Here is a 17,412-nt window from a genome sequence, read left to right on the forward strand (position 1 = left end):
TGGATGATTGGGCTATATTACGATGTGTGTTTAATGGAGAGATAGATAATCACTTACCTAAAGATCCTATATTACATTTTGCAACTCAACATCCTATTATCTTTCCAACCATAACCAGAAGAACACCTATACCCTTCGCTATCAATATTTTTACTGATGGATCAAAATCTGGCCTTGGAGCTTTTATGATAGAAGGACAAAAACCCATAGTTGTTCAATATCAGCATATATCACCTCAGCTAGTTGAACTAAATATTATATTAGAAGTGTTTGAGAGATATGATTCTTCCTTTAATTTGTTATCGGACTCCTCCTATGCTGTAGAGATGATAAAGTCCCTTGAATGTGCGGGGCAAATATCAACACATACGCCCATCCACTACTTGGCATCTAAAATTCAACATTTAATTTTGATGAGGAAAAATCCCTTTTATGTACAACATATTAGGGCACATACAGGCTTACCAGGGCCTGTTGCCCAAGGTAATGATTATGTAGATAAGCTTACGAAGATGCCCATGATTTTCTCTCTCACCCCACTTCAACGGGCACAAGATTTTCATCGCCAGTTTCATGTAAATGCTAAAACTTTACAGATTAAATTTAAAATTCCTCGTTGTCAAGCCCGTGACATCATCAAGGCCTGTGGTACTTGTGCACCCTTTATCCCCTCTTCTAATGTTGGTGTTTGCCCACGTGGGTTGCTCCCCTTACATTTATGGCAAATGGATGTGACCCATATACCTGAATTTGGCTCTGTTAAGTATGTACATGTTTCTGTTGATACTGTTTCTGGAATTATATATGCTTCTACTCACACAGGGGAAAAAGCTCGTGACGTTATCGCTCATTGTCTTGAAGCTTGGGCAGCATGGAATGTGCCAAAAGAAATAAAAACTGATAATGGTCCGGCTTATACCTCACAAAAATTTCAGTCTTTCTGTAAACAGATGGGCGTAACATTAAAACATGGCCTTCCATATAATCCTCAAGGACAGGGCATTGTTGAACGCGCCCATCGCACAATAAAAGAATGTCTAATAAAACAAAAAGGGGGAATAGGTGAGAATCTGAAACCAAGGCAGCGATTATCTTTGGCACTTTTTACTTTAAATTTTTTAAATTTAGATATTAATGGCAAATCGGCCGCAGATCGCCATTTTTGTCCTTCTAGTATTCCCCATGATATGGTAAAATGGAAAGATGTCCTCACCGGAAAATGGAAGGGACCTGATCCGGTACTCACATGGGCCAGAGGCTCTGTTTGTGTTTTCCCACAGGACGGAACCGATCCGATTTGGATCCCAGAGAGACTGACTCGTCAAATAATATCGCAAGATGGCGCCTCAGGGATGGATACACCTGATCACCATGCTGATCTGGACAAAACCAGTATGGAGTGAGCAACAATGGGGTATTTTTACAGCTTTTCCATTTCCATTACCATTGAGTTGCTCCTCCCAGACCTTCCCTAGAAATTTTACTACAAATGCATCTCTAGAACTTCTCGGGAGCTTTCCCAACATCTTACAGGCAACTGGAGCTGGGAGTTTGATAAACTCACCGAACAATTACGTGCTGAAATCATCAAGGTCAACACCACCCGAATCGACCGAACAATTACGTGCTGAAATCATCAAGGTCAACACCACCCGAATCGACCGAACAATTACGTGCTGAAATCATCAAGGTCAACACCACCCGAATCGACCCCAAAGTGGCCCAAACGCTGGCGTCCCGGATCCAGAAGGCAGCATTCCATCTAAAAGAATGGGCCGGGTTGGGAGCATTGGGATTTTGTTTTGTTTTCCTGTGCATTCTATGTCTCTGTTGCCTGAGACGTTTATTTCTGCAGAGGGCCAAGGATCAGATGCTCCTAGCTCAGGCTTTCATGGCGGTTGAAGCAGGACAATCGCCTACTGTTTGGCTAGCCGCAATGGAAAAATCATAAAGCAGAATGTCAGCAAGGACTGCACTTGGGACCCCGGGAGGGTGCATCCCAAGGAGGATATGCTCAGCTGCATACGGGTTACCACTGTATTGCTCGCCCGTCCCTGCAAAAAAGGTGGTGGCAAATAATTGCATAAACTATAGCAGGGGTTGAGTCCTCTATCCTCTTCTGCTTAAAAACAAAAAGGGGGAACTGTGATGAGCCCCACCCATTGCCTGCTAGCTCGAAGACCTAAAAATAGCGCCGAGCGGAAGCTCTGTGAGGCCCATTAAGCAGTAAACAACTTTCAGGAAGTCCGGTAACTGGAGCATGGGGCGCACGGGAACACAACATACCACTGTTTGTAACAAATGAGCTAATTTTGCATGGAGCGAGTGATCTGAGTGCTGATTGGCTGCTTGGGATATATAAGCGGGGAGCGGGGAGCGGAGAGGAGGAGAGTATGTAAGAGCCTGGGATAATAAAGAGTCCGAAGAAGATCGTCTCCGGTGTCGTGCTTGAAAGCGGCAATGGCACAGGCAACAGAAGAATATACAAACTCCATAAATAATGAATCTCCACAGAGAACCAATCTTAGTTGTCTGTTGGATGGAAAATCTTGTTTCTCTGGTTCTGGTGAGTGTTACCTATTTCTTCTTTGTAGTTAATCTCTTTGAGTATTTTCTCTAGCGCTGGTTTTGAAGACATAAATTCCTTCAGTTTCTGTTTGTCATGGAAGCTTCTTATTTCTCCATCTAATTTGATAGAAAGTTTTGCTGGATAGGAAATTTTTGGCTGGAAGTTGTTTTCTTTCAGAGTTTGGAATATGTTACTCCAAGCCCTTCTGGCTCTCATGACTTGGTTTGGGAAGTCTGGAGTGATTCTAATTGGTTTGCCTCTGAATGTCACTTGGCCCTTTTTTTTTGTTGCCTTTAAGATTCTCTGCTTGGCTTCCACATTGGTCATTTTGACAATTATGTGGCGTGGGGATCCTCTTCTCCGATCCTGTCTAAAGGGAGTTCTATAAGTTTCCTGGACCTGTGTATCAACCTCTTGCTCTATGTTTGGAAAATTTTCTGCTATTACTTCCTTGAAGAGATTGTTGATCCCTTTGGTTTCACTTTCTTTTCCCTCCTCTATTCCAATTATTCTTAGGTTAGCTCTCTTAAGATGGGCCCATATTTCTTCAATGTCAGATTCCTGCTGTTGGATATTTTTTTCTAGATTAGAAACTATGCGTTCATTTTTGGATTGCTCATCTTCTAAGAGCGAGATTCTGTTCTCCATGTGGTCTAATCGGTTGTTTGTGCTTTGAATTGAGGCCTTTACTTCATTAATTGCATCCTTTATCTCTTTTTGGCTCTCTCTGAGTTCTTTTCGAAGCACCTCTATTATTTCTACAGTTATTTTCCTGATTTGATCTTCTAGAAATCTCTGATTTTCTGTTTTATCAGGTTCTGATGTTGTGGGGTTGTGGGCGGCATTCATTGCTCAAGTATTATTCCTCTTTCCCATTATTTCGGATGTTTGTGCCTTCTCTGGGTTCTTCCCTTGGGTCACTATGACTTCACTTAAGGTGTTCTGGATCTCGAGTCAGTAGTATCTCAGACCCCACTACTCTTTTACTGGGTTTTATCACAGAGTCTCCGACCCAGGGAGTCAATAGAGGCTGCTTTAAACTATGGGGGGTGCCAGGTTGCACGTTCTCCTATGGTGTGATATCTCTGTCACCACCACTCCCTCACTGGGTACAGTGAGGTACCTCACTGTACCTCAGTGAGGTACAGTACTGGGATTTCTCCTCTGTGGCCCGCAATTTGACTCACTGTTCTTGAGTGCGCAGATGTAGCTGAACTGGATTCGGCGAATTCACTGCTGCTGCCGCCGCCGGTGGCAATATGGCGCCTCGGCTTCGCCCTCGGCCGTGAGGCTGGCGTATTTTTTCTTCTTCTCTGGTTTTGATTTCCACTCTGAATCCCTGCAGCGTGTGCTGAGCTCTGCCACTGGGAGCTTTAAATCCTCTCTGCACCGAAAGATCCCGCCTGGCTCTTCCGCAGCGGCTCACCTCGGCTTGCTGTAGCCGTCCGATGAGTTCGCCGCTGCCGCCGGCAGTATGGCGCTGCTGCCGCGTCCACGGGCGCGTGTGTCTCCTCTGTGGCCATGAGCTCTGTTCTCAGTCCGCTTTCTCTCTGGAGCCTGGTGGTTTTTTTGTTTTTCTGGTGATGGTGTTTTCTGGCTATGAAAGGCGCTGGTTTTGTGGTAATGGAGATTGGTTGTTAGCAGGGCTCTTAAGCCCCGCTTTTCTCGGTTGCCATCTTCCCGGAAGTCCTTCAAGAAGTTATTTTTTAATTTAAAAGTAAATGTACAAGCGGGGCGTGGTGGCACAGGCTTGTAATCCCAGCATTTGGGAGGCTGAGACTGGAGGATTGTGGTTCACAGACAGCCTCAGCTACTTAGTGAGGCTCTTTGCAACTCAGTGAGATCCTGTTTCAAAATAAAGAATAAAAAATAGGGCAGGGGGTGTAGCTCGGAGGTCGAATGCCCCTGGGTTCTATCCCCAGACCCCCACAAAAATAATAATAATATTACGTGTACAAAAAAGAAAATAACAATAATTTATATACCTACCAACCTAAAGAAACTACTATTAACATCCTAGAATATTAGTTTACAGTCTGTTTGGTTTTCTTTTTTTGATTTTGTTTCAGAAAAAAATCACTCTATTCTTCTAAAAACAATACAGTTTTATATAAAATCATTCTTTGCCAATTATTTAATAACCACTATTAATATTAGGTGAACATAATTCTAGGACACATACATATAGAGAGATAGAAAGTTAGAAATTATTTTTATTTAAAACAGATTATAGCTAGGCATGGTAGTGCACCCTATAATCCCAGGTATTTGGGAGGCTAAGACAGAAGGATCCCAGGTTCAAAGCCAGCCTTTGCAAGTTAGCAAAGCTCTTAGGAACTTAGTGAGACCCCGTCTCAAAATAAATAATAAAAATAATTAGGCTGGGGGTGGAGCACAGAGATAGAATGCCACTGGGTTCAATATCCAAGACCACAAAAATAAAATAGGGCTTGGGGTATAGCTCAAAGGTAGAATGCCCTCAGTTCAATCCTCAGCACCACAAAACAGCAAAAACAGAATCTACTATATACTAGTTTTTAGTAAGAAATATTAAAGGTCTACTTCTAGCAATAAGACTTAGTAATGACACATCATCTGAGGTATTACTGACCTCATAAGAGTTATGAGAAATTTCCAAGGAGTTCTTCCAAACATTTTAAATAAGTAAATAAATTAAGAATAGAACATGCAGCTGTTGTCAGAGTGACTTGGAGCTGGTCCCCATGGGAAGTTTCAGGGATTGAGTTACTTAAGAGCATCAAAAGTTAAGAAAACGAGTTTGAGCCAGGTGTGGTGGTGCACACCTGTAATCCCAGTATTTGGGAGGCTGAGACCGGAGGATCATTGATTTGAAGATCGCCTTTACAATTTAGGGAGACTCTCAGCAGTCTAGTGAGACTCTGCTTAAAAACAGAATACACCAAGCTGAGGGTATAGGTGGAGGTAGAATGCTCCCGGGTTCAGTCTGCAATTACCCACACAAAAAAAAAAGAAGAGAAAAAAAAAGAAAAGAAAAAGAAAGAAAGGAAGAAAGAAAGAAAGTTGCCTTGAATGTTGGGAAAGAAAGCCTCGATTTATGGTGCTGAACTCAAGTCCTCAAGTGGGCTGAAGTGGTCCAAAGACGTTTTCTCTGTAGAAGAAAGCCTACTCAGTTCACCTGTTAGGCCCATGGGATTTTCACCAGTTAAAATCAAGCAATGTGCTCATAATCCACTATTTTCATACCAGGAGAAAGTAAGTAGCAAAGAACATGTTCAGTTCTCAAAGATGGTGGACATTGGAAAGGTCAGGTATAAGATGTAGAATGTGGGAAGCCATTAAGGTTTTCCCCTAAAAGAATATTTCTGATTTGGCTGACTGTCCTTCGCCCAGAGTCGACAAGGTTTGGGGTCATGGAAAGTTCAAAGTAAAAGGTCTGAGAGAAGATCAGGTGGTGATGGCACGAGGGTGCTGATTAACCTACCTGTAATGTATGTGCTTTGGATTGGTCTCTATTGTATTCCGGTGCTGATAGCATGAGGATATTGATTGACCTGTAACTGTATAAATACCTCTAGAGAAATAAACCCGTTATTGGCCAATAGAGAACATTGACCCAGGAGCAGGAGTCGACCAGTAGGGATAGTAGGCTGGCAGCCCCCCCACGTTAGAATTTTTAAAAATCTTGGAATCAAATTCTTAAGAGTTGAATTCTTCATCCTCATGCCTCTCTTCTGAACCCGTTCTTTTGCCGACTGGCTCCGGCAGTAGAACAACTAAATATTTAAATATTAAAAAAATAAAATGTTTAGTTCTCCTGGAAGATAAATAAAAGTACATAAGGCAAAAATTAATGGAACTATAGAAATAAAACATCTATTATCATTGATGATTTTAATTTTTTATTTTTCAGTGGTACTGGGCATGGAACCCTTCTACCTCCAGGCTACACTCCCAGACCTATTTTATATTTTTATTTAGATACAGGATCTCTTAAGCCAGAGCGGCTGGCTTCGAACTTGCGTGATCCTCCTGTCTCCGCCTCCCAAGTGCGGGGATTACAAGTGTGCACCACCACGCCTGGCATCATAGATGATTTTAAAAGGAAACATTTTGGTTATAGATAAGTGAAATGCATTTTTAAACATTTTAAAAAATAAGGATTTTAGAATTGATTATGTATGTTATAAAACCTTTACATTTCAAAAATTCTATATCATACGAACCAAAAGACAAGAAAAAAAATAGAAGTTAAAATTTTCCATACATTGGAATGTGGAATATTCAAGTAGAAGAAGATTATTTCCATTCTTCTTGTGAAATCAGCTTTGTACAAAAGGTCCTAGCCATGATAGTAAAACAAGTAACAGAAATAAAAGTGCAAGTATTAAATTGTATATAAATTGTATATAAAAATGTACTAACAAAAATTCAGTATTAAGAACTTAAAGGTATAAAAGCAAAATTTAAAAATGTTTAGAAGAAAATTTAGTTGACTATATTTTTTACATTGAGAAAAAGGAATATTTTTTAAACATAAACATAAAAAGTGGTTAAAACAACAACAACAACAACAACAACAACAAACAACAACAACAACAACTTTTTTCCCTCTTTGCAGTTCTGGGAATAGAATCTCAGGCCTTACACCTGTCAGGCAAGTACTCTACCAGTACCCCTGAAAAAATGAACTATTAAAGAATTCACAAGTTTGATTGCTGTAGTAGGCAGAATTCTGGAGTAAGCCCTAATGACCTGGGCCTTTATTTAATTCCCTAGCCTATATTGTTTAAAATATTTCTTTGGTTTGCTATTGCATTTTAGGGTCAGATTTAAAAATTCAAACACAAACTTTAACCATAATTTTAAAAAAGATACCATTTATAATAAATCATGACCTACTTTGGAACAAATCTTATAAAACTGTGTACTTTCAATACACTAAATATTATAATGCTTAATTGAAATATATTAAAGTAGACATATAAATAGAAAAATATTTTGTCTTTATTGAAATACTCAATAATATAAATATGTCAATTCTCCAAATTGTGTAGAGTTGGTAAAGGGTTTCTTAGCCTTGGTACTATGGGTATTTTGAGCCACATACTTCTTTCTTGTGAGGCCTGGGCATCGTAGGATGCTGAGCATTATTATCCTTGGCCTCTGCCCACCCATCCTTTCCACTGAGAATCAAAAATGGCTGCACATATGGCCATTGGGAACTACTGATTCACTGAAATTATAACCAAAATCTAAAAGCATTTTTAAAATGGGTTAAGATGGGCTGGTAATAAATTTATATGGAAGAATCAAAAGGTCAAGAATAGCCAAAACATTCCTTAAAAAGAATACGGTGAGCCGGGCGTGGTGGGCACGCTGGTAATCCCCCCGCTTGGGAGGCTGAGACAGGAGGATCGCGCAGGTTCAAAGCCAGCCTCAGCTACTTAGTGAGGCTCTCAGCAACCTAGTGAGACCCTGTTTCCAAATAAAGTATAAAATAGGTCTGGGAGTATAGCTGGAGGTAGAAAGCCCCTGGGTTCCACCCCCAGTACCACAAAAAAAAAAAAAAATAAGTTGGAGGGCTTGCTTTTCTAAATAATAAACTAAAACTATGGTATCAATGCAGGTTATGTGTACCGACCAGTAGGACAAACAATAGAGCACAGGAAATGGACCTGCTACTTTGAAATCTTAGTAAAGGACAGAGGTGTCCTTTCACATTGGTGGAGAAAAGATGAATTGTTCAATAAATAATACTGGGAAGCTTAATTATCTATATTGAAAATTTTAGTTAAAAATGTACTAACAAAAATTCAGTATTAAGAACTTAAAGGTATAAAAGCAAAATTTAAAAATGTTTAGAAGAAAATTTAGGAGACTATATTTTTTACATTGAGAAAAAGGAATATTTTTTAAACATAAACATAAAAAGTGGTTAAAACAACAACAACAACAACAACAACAACAACTTTTTTCCCTCTTTGCAGTTCTGGGAATAGAATCTCAGGCCTTACACCTGTCAGGCAAGTACTCTACCAGTACCCCTGAAAAAATGAACTATTAAAGAATTCACAAGTTTGATTGCTGTGGTAGGCAGAATTCTGGAGTAAGCCCTAATGACCTGGGCCTTTATTTAATTCCCTAGCCTATATTGTTTAAAATATTTCTTTGGTTTGCCATTGCATTTTAGGGTCAGATTTAAAAATCTTTGCTTAGACTAGCATCAAGAAGCTTTTCCTCTGGTGGTTTTGTGTTAACTCTAATTCATTTTGAATTGATTTTTATGTGTGGGGTGAAATAAGTGTCCAGTTTCATTTGTTTGCATGCAGATATCCAGCACCATTTATTGAAGAAACTGTCCTTTTCCCATTACACGTTCTTGGCACCTTTATTGAAGCTCAGTTTACCATAAATGTGTGAATTATATTTCTGGGACCTCATATAAACCACTGGGTTCCAGTGGTCTACATGTCTGGTTTTGTGTCAGTAACTTTTACTTTTTATAAACCTTTGTGGTAGATTTTGACATTTAAAAATTCCCCATATAAAAAATGAAAAAATCATAGGACTGGGGATATTTTCCAACACACATAACTAACAAAGGATTAGTATTAAGAATACATAAAGAATTTCTATGAATCAATGAAAATGGGACAACTGAACAGAAAAAAATAGGAAGGAGGTATGGAAAACATTTACTAGCTAAAAGGCCAAGAAATACTTAAGATGCTCATCTTTGATATGTTATATAGTAGAAACAATTATAAAGTGAATTTTATGAAGAGATATAATTTACAGTGACCTTAACTACCAAATGTCATATCATAAGGAGCTTTCTTTCTGTTCCTTGGGCTACATTTTCTTCTACATTTAGGATCTTTATTTGCTCACTTTATCGTGTCTTCTTCCTTTTTTTCCTACTGCACTGTGTTTAGTTCCTAGGTCATTGTTTCATACCTCGCTGATGCATAAGTGTGCTCTTCTGAAGGCCGTAGAGAGTGGTGATCATAGCTCAGGTTCTGGAGCCATGACCTGGACTTGGGTCTTGACCAGTTGTGTGAGCCTGGACATGTTACTTAAGCCCTTGTGCTGCAATTTCATCTTCTGTGAAATGACAGCATAGTCCCCATGATTGCACTGTTATAAGAAGTAAATGAGCTATGAAAGTCATGACACAATTTTGGATGTAATTTGCTCGAAACACTTAATCTTTTAAAAAAACTTTTCCTATCATATCTAAGACCAGTTTGCTCTACCAAGTTGCAGTTTTTATTTTATCTTATATTATTCACTTTTCTGTAGCAAGTAGGAAGAGGGGATTTCAGCTGAGCCCTGTGCAGTCTTCTTCAGAACACCTGGCCTTTGCTTTAGTTCCTGAGTCTCTTCAGAGTCCTGCTTACTACCCAGTTTGGATATGTACCCAGTTTGCATGGGGTGGTGGGGTGGTGGAGTTGGCCTCAAGCTTTTATCATCAGCCCAGTTTAATGTTAACCTGTAGTTTTCCCTTCTATTACAGTGCTAACATCTTTATTTATACATTGTTTTACTTACTTTTTTACCTATTTCTACATCTTCTCAGTCATAAGAGGGAAAAAATACTGTTCAGTTCCCTTTTTTCCAGACATTGGGATATTGATGAGAAATATCAGGATCTTGTTAACTTTCCAGTGTCACTTTGGGGGAGAAGGGTATTCTAAGTCTTGTTCGTCCATTTTTTTTTTTTTCCTTTTAAAAATGGAGGAGAGCCAGGCATGGTGGCGCACGCTTGTAATCCCCACGCTTGGGAGGCGGAGACAGGAGGATCGCGCAGGTTCGAAGCCAGCCGCGCTGGTGTAAGAGACCCTGTTTCAAAAATATAAAATAGGTCTGGGAGTGTAGCCCGGAGGTAGAAGGCCTTCCAGGAACCCCAGTACCACCACCAAAAAAAAAAAAAAAAAAAAAAAAAGAAGGAGAAACTCCAGTGGAGCCAGGGAGGTGGTATAGGGAAAGGGAGGGGGATCAATGGGAGACACTCCCATTGACATACATACATAAGTGAGAATACCAGTGTCAGTCTCAGAACCCTGGAGGGAGCTGGGAAAGCCCATCAAGTGCTGTGTGCGTGTACGTCACCATCTCTATGAAGTGCGTTATGATGCGAGACCACAATGCACCAATAAAAGTTTTGAAAATAAAATCCTTTCTGTTGCCGGGCGTGGTGGCGCACGCTTGTAATCCCAGCACTTGGGAGGCTGAGACAGGAGGCTCTGGGTTCATGGCCAGCCTCAGCTACTTAGGCCCTCTGCAGCTTAGTAGGTGCAGCACCCCAGGCCCAGGTGATGGGACCTTCTTGCTGCAGTTTGACTCTCCCCTCTCAACGCAGAGCTCAGCCACTGTATATTAAAGTCTGCTCTTGTGTGACTGCATTCTTTCTCTTCATCTCTAGGACTGGGCACTTAACATCGTCTGAATTTTCCTGTTTCCCATTATTGTAAGAACTATTGGCAGTACCTCAAATTTTATATGCTATTATTAGCAAAATGCCAAAATTAAATTGCCTTAACTCCTTTTAAAGATATCCAACAATAAAAGTTGGTTCTTTCCCACTTGAAGCACCAAACCCTGGTCCTGTAAAAGTTAAATATAAGCGTAATTGCCTTGAGACTTTTACAGTTTATTAGTTTTTCAGTAGCCCACTGAATATTTTCCGTGGTGGAGTCTATTTTACATTATGAGAAACTAATTTCAAGTAAATGACTTGATTTACTTAATTTATACCTAAAAGCACACTCAGCACACAGCAAGAGTGCTTATCAGACACTAAATGATAAATGAAGCAGCTTGGAAATCTGTGCGCTGTATGGAGGATCTAGGTTACAAAATGTGCTGTTGTGTGGTCTGTCAGCTTGTCATCTCATCTGAGAACCTCAGGTTTACCAGTTCTGCTTTGCAGTATTATCTGAGTGCTGCAGACTCGGCGGGGTCTGCAGCTGCTCTCTAGATAGTGTCTACAAAGTGCTTACGACCTTGCTATCTGGCCGCTCATCTCCACAGGGCTCCAGAGCGTCGTTTCCTGCTGCATTCTTGCTTTTTCACTAAGGCTTCTCATTCACATACTTGTCCTCCTGGGTTTGTGCTTTCACAGACCTGGTTGATAAATTGTGATGATACCAAAGGGACTTTGTTTCTGCTAAGGAACTAAATGTGTATTCTCCCCTTCCATTTGCTTGTGAAAATCCATAAATAAGTGTTGTGTAACCACCTCATGTCATTAAGCCCACTTCTCTCACATCCAGTGTTGCGCCAGCTGATAATCAAAAATGACTTCCCATAGACTTACTATATTCTAACTGCCTTTCTTCTTGCCCTGTAAGATATAAATTTATAATATTTTAGTTATTCTAGGCTGAAATGCATCTTTGAATAAGCAAGATATTTCTTTCACAATTCTTGCTGTTCTTTGGTTTCTCTCACAATTTTCTTTAAAATTAATTTTCTAAAAATTTTATTAATCTACTTCTGTGATGTATAAAGCCCAACTTCATATCATTTCATAGATAATTTTGTTGCTGAATGCCGAAAGAGTGATAATATAGTTCCTAATTAAGTCAAATGGAAGTAGATAGATTATCTAAGCCCCAAGTTACCACTGTTTGCCAGTGTTAATTATAAAATCCCAAGTGCAAAATAAGCCCATTTCCATTATTCATTTTCCATGTGAGGTTACAACGAAATGAAAAGCTAAAACCACAAATGAGAGCTTCTTGTTATCTCTGGTGTCTGCCATGCTCGCTCCTCTTGCCCACATGGCTCCTTCTGCTTTGAGTAATCTCTCTCTTCCTATTACATTTATTAGAACTCTAGCTATCCTTCAGAGCCTTGTTCATATTTCACTTCCTGTTTGTTTGGGGCTCTTCCTACAGTTCATTCAAGGAAGCTCAGTATGAAATTGTTTTCTGATTGTTTCCTATAAGTCAGTATTGTTAGACTTAGCTCCTCTAGGCACGCAGTAAGCTTTCTGAAGGCAAAGATTATGTCTCATACCATTGCTTTTCAAGATTTTTTTTTGGTATATCTCCCAAAGTAATTTTGAAAAATTATGTATCTCCTCATACATTTTTGTATTGACACATGAAATTTTATAAAAATGAATAGCTTTAATGGATATAATTCTGGTGTATTATAAATATTGGCATTAAAGAAGGGAGAAAAGAAAAACAAAAGTTATTATTAATCTAAAGGAATCTAAATGCCTTTGGGGTTGACACCTGTTATCATTCGAGAAAAACTCATGAACTCTCTAACTGTTGGAAATTTTATTTCATTCCCTTTTCTCCGTGAAGTTAGTTTTATTCCACATCCTTCACAATACCCTATATGCTTTATAGAAGGTATTTTTGTGCTTGACAGTCTTTCTTACATCAAGTATTTAAAGTATATTTAGGGTGTGAGGGCGATCTGGCTGCGACATCCGTCACCCCACTGATCGCCAGGGTGGATTCGGCTGATCCGCCTGGCTAGGCGAGCGTCCCCTTCCTCCCTTACCACTCCACCTGCGTCCCTCCCGAAGCTGCACGCTCGGTGGAAGAGGACCACCTTCCCCGAATAGAGGAGGACAGGTCTTCGGTCAAGGCTATACGAGTAGCTGCTCGTATATATGATCCCCTGCTAGAACCTCCAAACAAGCTCCCAAGGTCCATTTTTAGGAGAATGTAGAGTAGTCAAGCTTCAAAGACTCCAGACACATCCAAATTAGGTGCTGCGCGTGGCAGTCTGTCTTTATAAAAAATGTTTTTAAAAGTATATTTAAATTTAAAGTGTTTTTCTAAAGTTTCTGTGAGCTAAGGTTTTAAATGGTAAAATATTTCACTTATTACAATTATTGTTAACACACCATCAACCAAAAACCACATGAATGTATTATAATTTTATAAGAACTTATCAAACAAAGAATATAATTTTATTGTAAAGGCATGCTTTTATGAGATACATGGGAGTATTTATTTAGCCACATATGAGTATTACTTATTGTTAGATATAATCAGGGTTCAGTATAGATTGTGTTTCTGTTTACATTTTTATGGATGTAAATGTGGTGAAAACTTGTTGACATAAATTATAGGTGGGACTAGGGTGCTTTATTACAGAACTGGCAGTCAGTTCTATGAATTCCTTCTGAGTAATGTGCCAAAAATTATAGTTATTTATTATAAAAATAGTTTTCATTTTTTGTTGACTGTTAACTAAATCTTTACTGTATTGAAAGCAAAGAATTGGAAACATTTTATTTAGAAAAAGATTTGTTAAAACAGTCTTTAGGAGTAATTTATTTCCTCAAATGTCTGGAAATAAAACCAAAAAATTCTTTGCTAAAATTTATCAAATAACTTTTTATTTTTTTGTATTGGAGGCTGAACTTAGGTACATTCTGCCTCTGGGCTACACCCCCAGCCCTATTTAATTTTTTATTTTGAAATAAGATCTCATTAAGTTGCTAAGAGTTTTTGCTAACAAGCTGAGACTGGCCTCAAACGTTGCTAAGAGTTTTTGCTAACAAGCTGAGACTGGCCTCAAACCTGTGATCCTCCTTTCCCAGCCTCCCAAGTGCTAGGATTACAGGCACACAATGTGGAGAATGCAATTGCTAGAGACAGGTTAACATTCATCTTGGAAAGGTTTTAGGGGAAGCCAGGTGTGGTGGTGCACGCTTGTAATTCTAATACTTGAGAGGATGAGAAAGGAAGATCATGGGTTCGCAGACAACCTCAGCTACTTAGTGAGGCCTTCTGCAATTCAGTGAGACCCTGTTTCAAAATAAAGAATAAAAAATAGGGCCGGGGAGGTGTAGCTCAGAAGTAGAATGCTCCTGGGTCCCATCCCCAATACCAAAAACAAAAACAAAGAAAGGCCTTAGGGTCATAGAAAGCTATGACCAGGCTGTTGAAAGCAGACTGTCCCTCCAAGGTAAACATTCCTGTGTTTCTTGCTGTTGCCAACCCCCAATCTCAGGGATCTGCTCTCCATCTCCAGGACCTTGTGCAGCTGTCCTGCAGTGTACCAGCTATTGCCTCAAGGTGTCCCTGCACGTTTACTGGTTAAGCATTACCTCCTGGGCTCTGCACACAGGCAGCAATGTCCAAACCACAGCTGCCCCCTTTTGCAATGATAATCAAAGCTGTGGACAAGTGTCCAGTTGGGACTTCGCCTAAGATCGTGTCTGGGCCATTCTTTTCCTCTTGGGAGTGAGGGACATTACTGACAATGCACCACCATGCTTGCCTCAAATAACTATCAATTAAAACTGTTATACTTTTTTTTTTTTTTTTGGTGGTACTGGGGTTCCTGGAAGCCCTTCTACCTCCGGGCTACATTCCCAGACCTATTTTTACATTTTTATTTGGAAACAGGGTCTCCTAAGCCAGCGCGATCCTCCTGTCTCTGCCTCCCAAGCGCGGGGATTACAAGCGTGCACCACCACGCCTGGCAAAACTGTTATACTTTAATTTAACCCAATATACTCAGAAACTGTAGGAAAAATAAAAACATTAATTGTAACATACATGTCAATACAGTAATTGAGAAAATGATTATTACAGCACGTGCTATAAATAGATTTTCATCAACTCTTAGGAACTGCAGATTTAGTTCATTCAATTTCTAGAGAATATCTGTCATATAACCTAGTTGACAAAGCCAACTCCTATTGTCAAAACAACTAGTCAAGCCACATATGAAGTTTTTCTCCCCCAGAAAGTACCTTTCCTTTTTTATTTAGTTAAATGTAAAAATAAACTTTGCTCTGATGACCTTCATGCTCCTGAATTCTTTTCCTCAGGCTCCAGCTTTGTTTTGTGGTTACTGTATTTATGGCTCAGGCTTCTACTGCTTGGCTCTGAGGGGACTCTGCAGGGAACAATGCATTCTTTGATAGTATCTGGGAAGTGAAAATCACAAGGACATTAAGTGAAACTTGTTGCCTATGCTGCTCTTCCATACGGTAATACCAAACATCCCGTATGGACTAAAATGCCCTGTTACTTATGCCATTCTTTGCCATTAAAAGAATAGATGTAAAACAGGACGCTTTGGGGTTTTGTGTCTTGATTAAAGGAGGCCTCTCCTAAACCAGTAACTTTTTACTGGTTGGTGTCTGAGAGGTTTTTATGCTCTGGGAAGATGCTGTAATAAATTGGATGAAGGCTATGTCTTTCTTTTATAAAGTCGGGGGGTTGCTTATCTAAGGGGAAAAGAACTAGCCTGAAGCCTCTATGTAGCTGCATTCTCAGGCAGATGAGATTTTGGAAAGAATATATGCAGATTTGTTGTGGATCTGTAGATTAATTTCTTCAAAAGAGTCATGTCAGCCAGGTGTGGTGGTGCACGCTTGTAATCCCAGTACTTGGAAGGCTCAGACAGAAGAATTGCAAGTTCAAGGCCAGCCTCAGCTACTTAGTAAGGCCCTCAGCAACTTAGTAAGACCCTGTTTCAGAATAAAGAATAAAAAATGGGCCTGGGGGTGTAGCTCAAATGTAGAATGCCCCTGGGTTCCATCCCCGCTATTGCAAAAGAAAAAAAAAATAAGGTCTTGTCCCCCTAGCCACTGTGAAGATTTTATGTACCCCAATAGTGTGCATACATCGGTTTGGAGATAATTTTCTTACATTTCTTATTATATACATTAATAGGCTGGAATGGAATTGGCTCTAATAATTTTAGAGTTAGACTCTTTTTTTCTGGTATTGGGGATCAAACCCAGGGCCTCACTCATGAAGGGCCTGCACATGCTGGACAAGCCCTATGCTGCTCTGCTATGCTCCCTGCCTGCAGCTTAGACTTTTTAGAGTTAGTCCTAGTACATGGGAATTAACATGAGAACATAAGGGATATTGATACTACAAAAATATTAAGTGTAGTAAAATATATAAGCAGAAACATCAGCTTATTTTCATTGATGTGTTTTTTCCTTTTATTATTATTTAAATTAAAACTTAAACATCGTTAAGTTCTTTTTCTTATCTACACATTCTGATTTGTTTCTCTTACAACACATAAAATTCATGCTGGAATAATAAAGTTTTAAAAATATTAATTAGAACCAGGCGTGATGATGCATGCCTATAATCTCAGTACTTGGGAGGCTGAGATAGGAGGATCACAGGTTCAAGACCAGCCTCAGCAACTTAGTGAGGCTCTCAGAAACCTAATGAGACCCTGCTTCAAAGCAAAAAATAATTAAAGAATATATGTATATATGCATTATATATGTACATGTATAGTAGTACTAGGGATTGAACTCAGAGGCAGTCTACCTCCAAGCTATACTCTAGCCATTAATATCATTATATAATATATATTGTGGTACTGGATATTATATAATATAAATGTTTATATTAATTAGAATAATTATAAGTATTATACCTGCCTTGCTAAAATTTCAATAGAATGATTTTCACATTTTCAAATTCTTCTATATAATTATAGCTTATCTTTTAAAATGTTTCAAATAACAAAGCTAAAACAGAGTTATTACATGGAAAAGGACTTAGCTGGGCGTGGTGGCGCACGCTTGTAATCCCCGCACTTGGGAGGCAGAGACAGGAGGATCGCGCAGGTTCGAAGCCAGCCACGCGCGCTGGCTTAGGAGACCCTCTTTCCAAATTTAAAAAAAAATGTAAAAATAGGTCTGGGAGTGTAGCCTGGAGGTAGAAGGGCTTCCAGGAACCCCAGTACAATAATAATAATAATAATAATAATAATAATAATAATAATAATAATAATAATAATGGAAAAGGACTTGAATTTAAGTTGTATTTTTTAAAATCATTCTGAGCTGAGCATTGTGGCACACATGTGTAATCCCAGTACTAGGGAGGCCAAGACAG

General features: G+C 39.4%; 1 protein-coding gene across 1 annotated transcript in view; it reads left to right on the forward strand.

Moving 5' to 3' along the window:
* Positions 1 to 17,412, forward strand: part of ENTHD1 (ENTH domain containing 1) — a gene marked incomplete at both ends in the record, with an annotated part of 125,452 nt that overhangs the window by 34,693 nt on the left and 73,347 nt on the right. The window lies entirely within an intron of this gene.

This window comes from Muscardinus avellanarius (assembly GCF_963383645.1).
Source record: "Muscardinus avellanarius genome assembly, chromosome: 11".
NCBI classification, from domain to species: Eukaryota; Metazoa; Chordata; class Mammalia; order Rodentia; family Gliridae; genus Muscardinus; species Muscardinus avellanarius.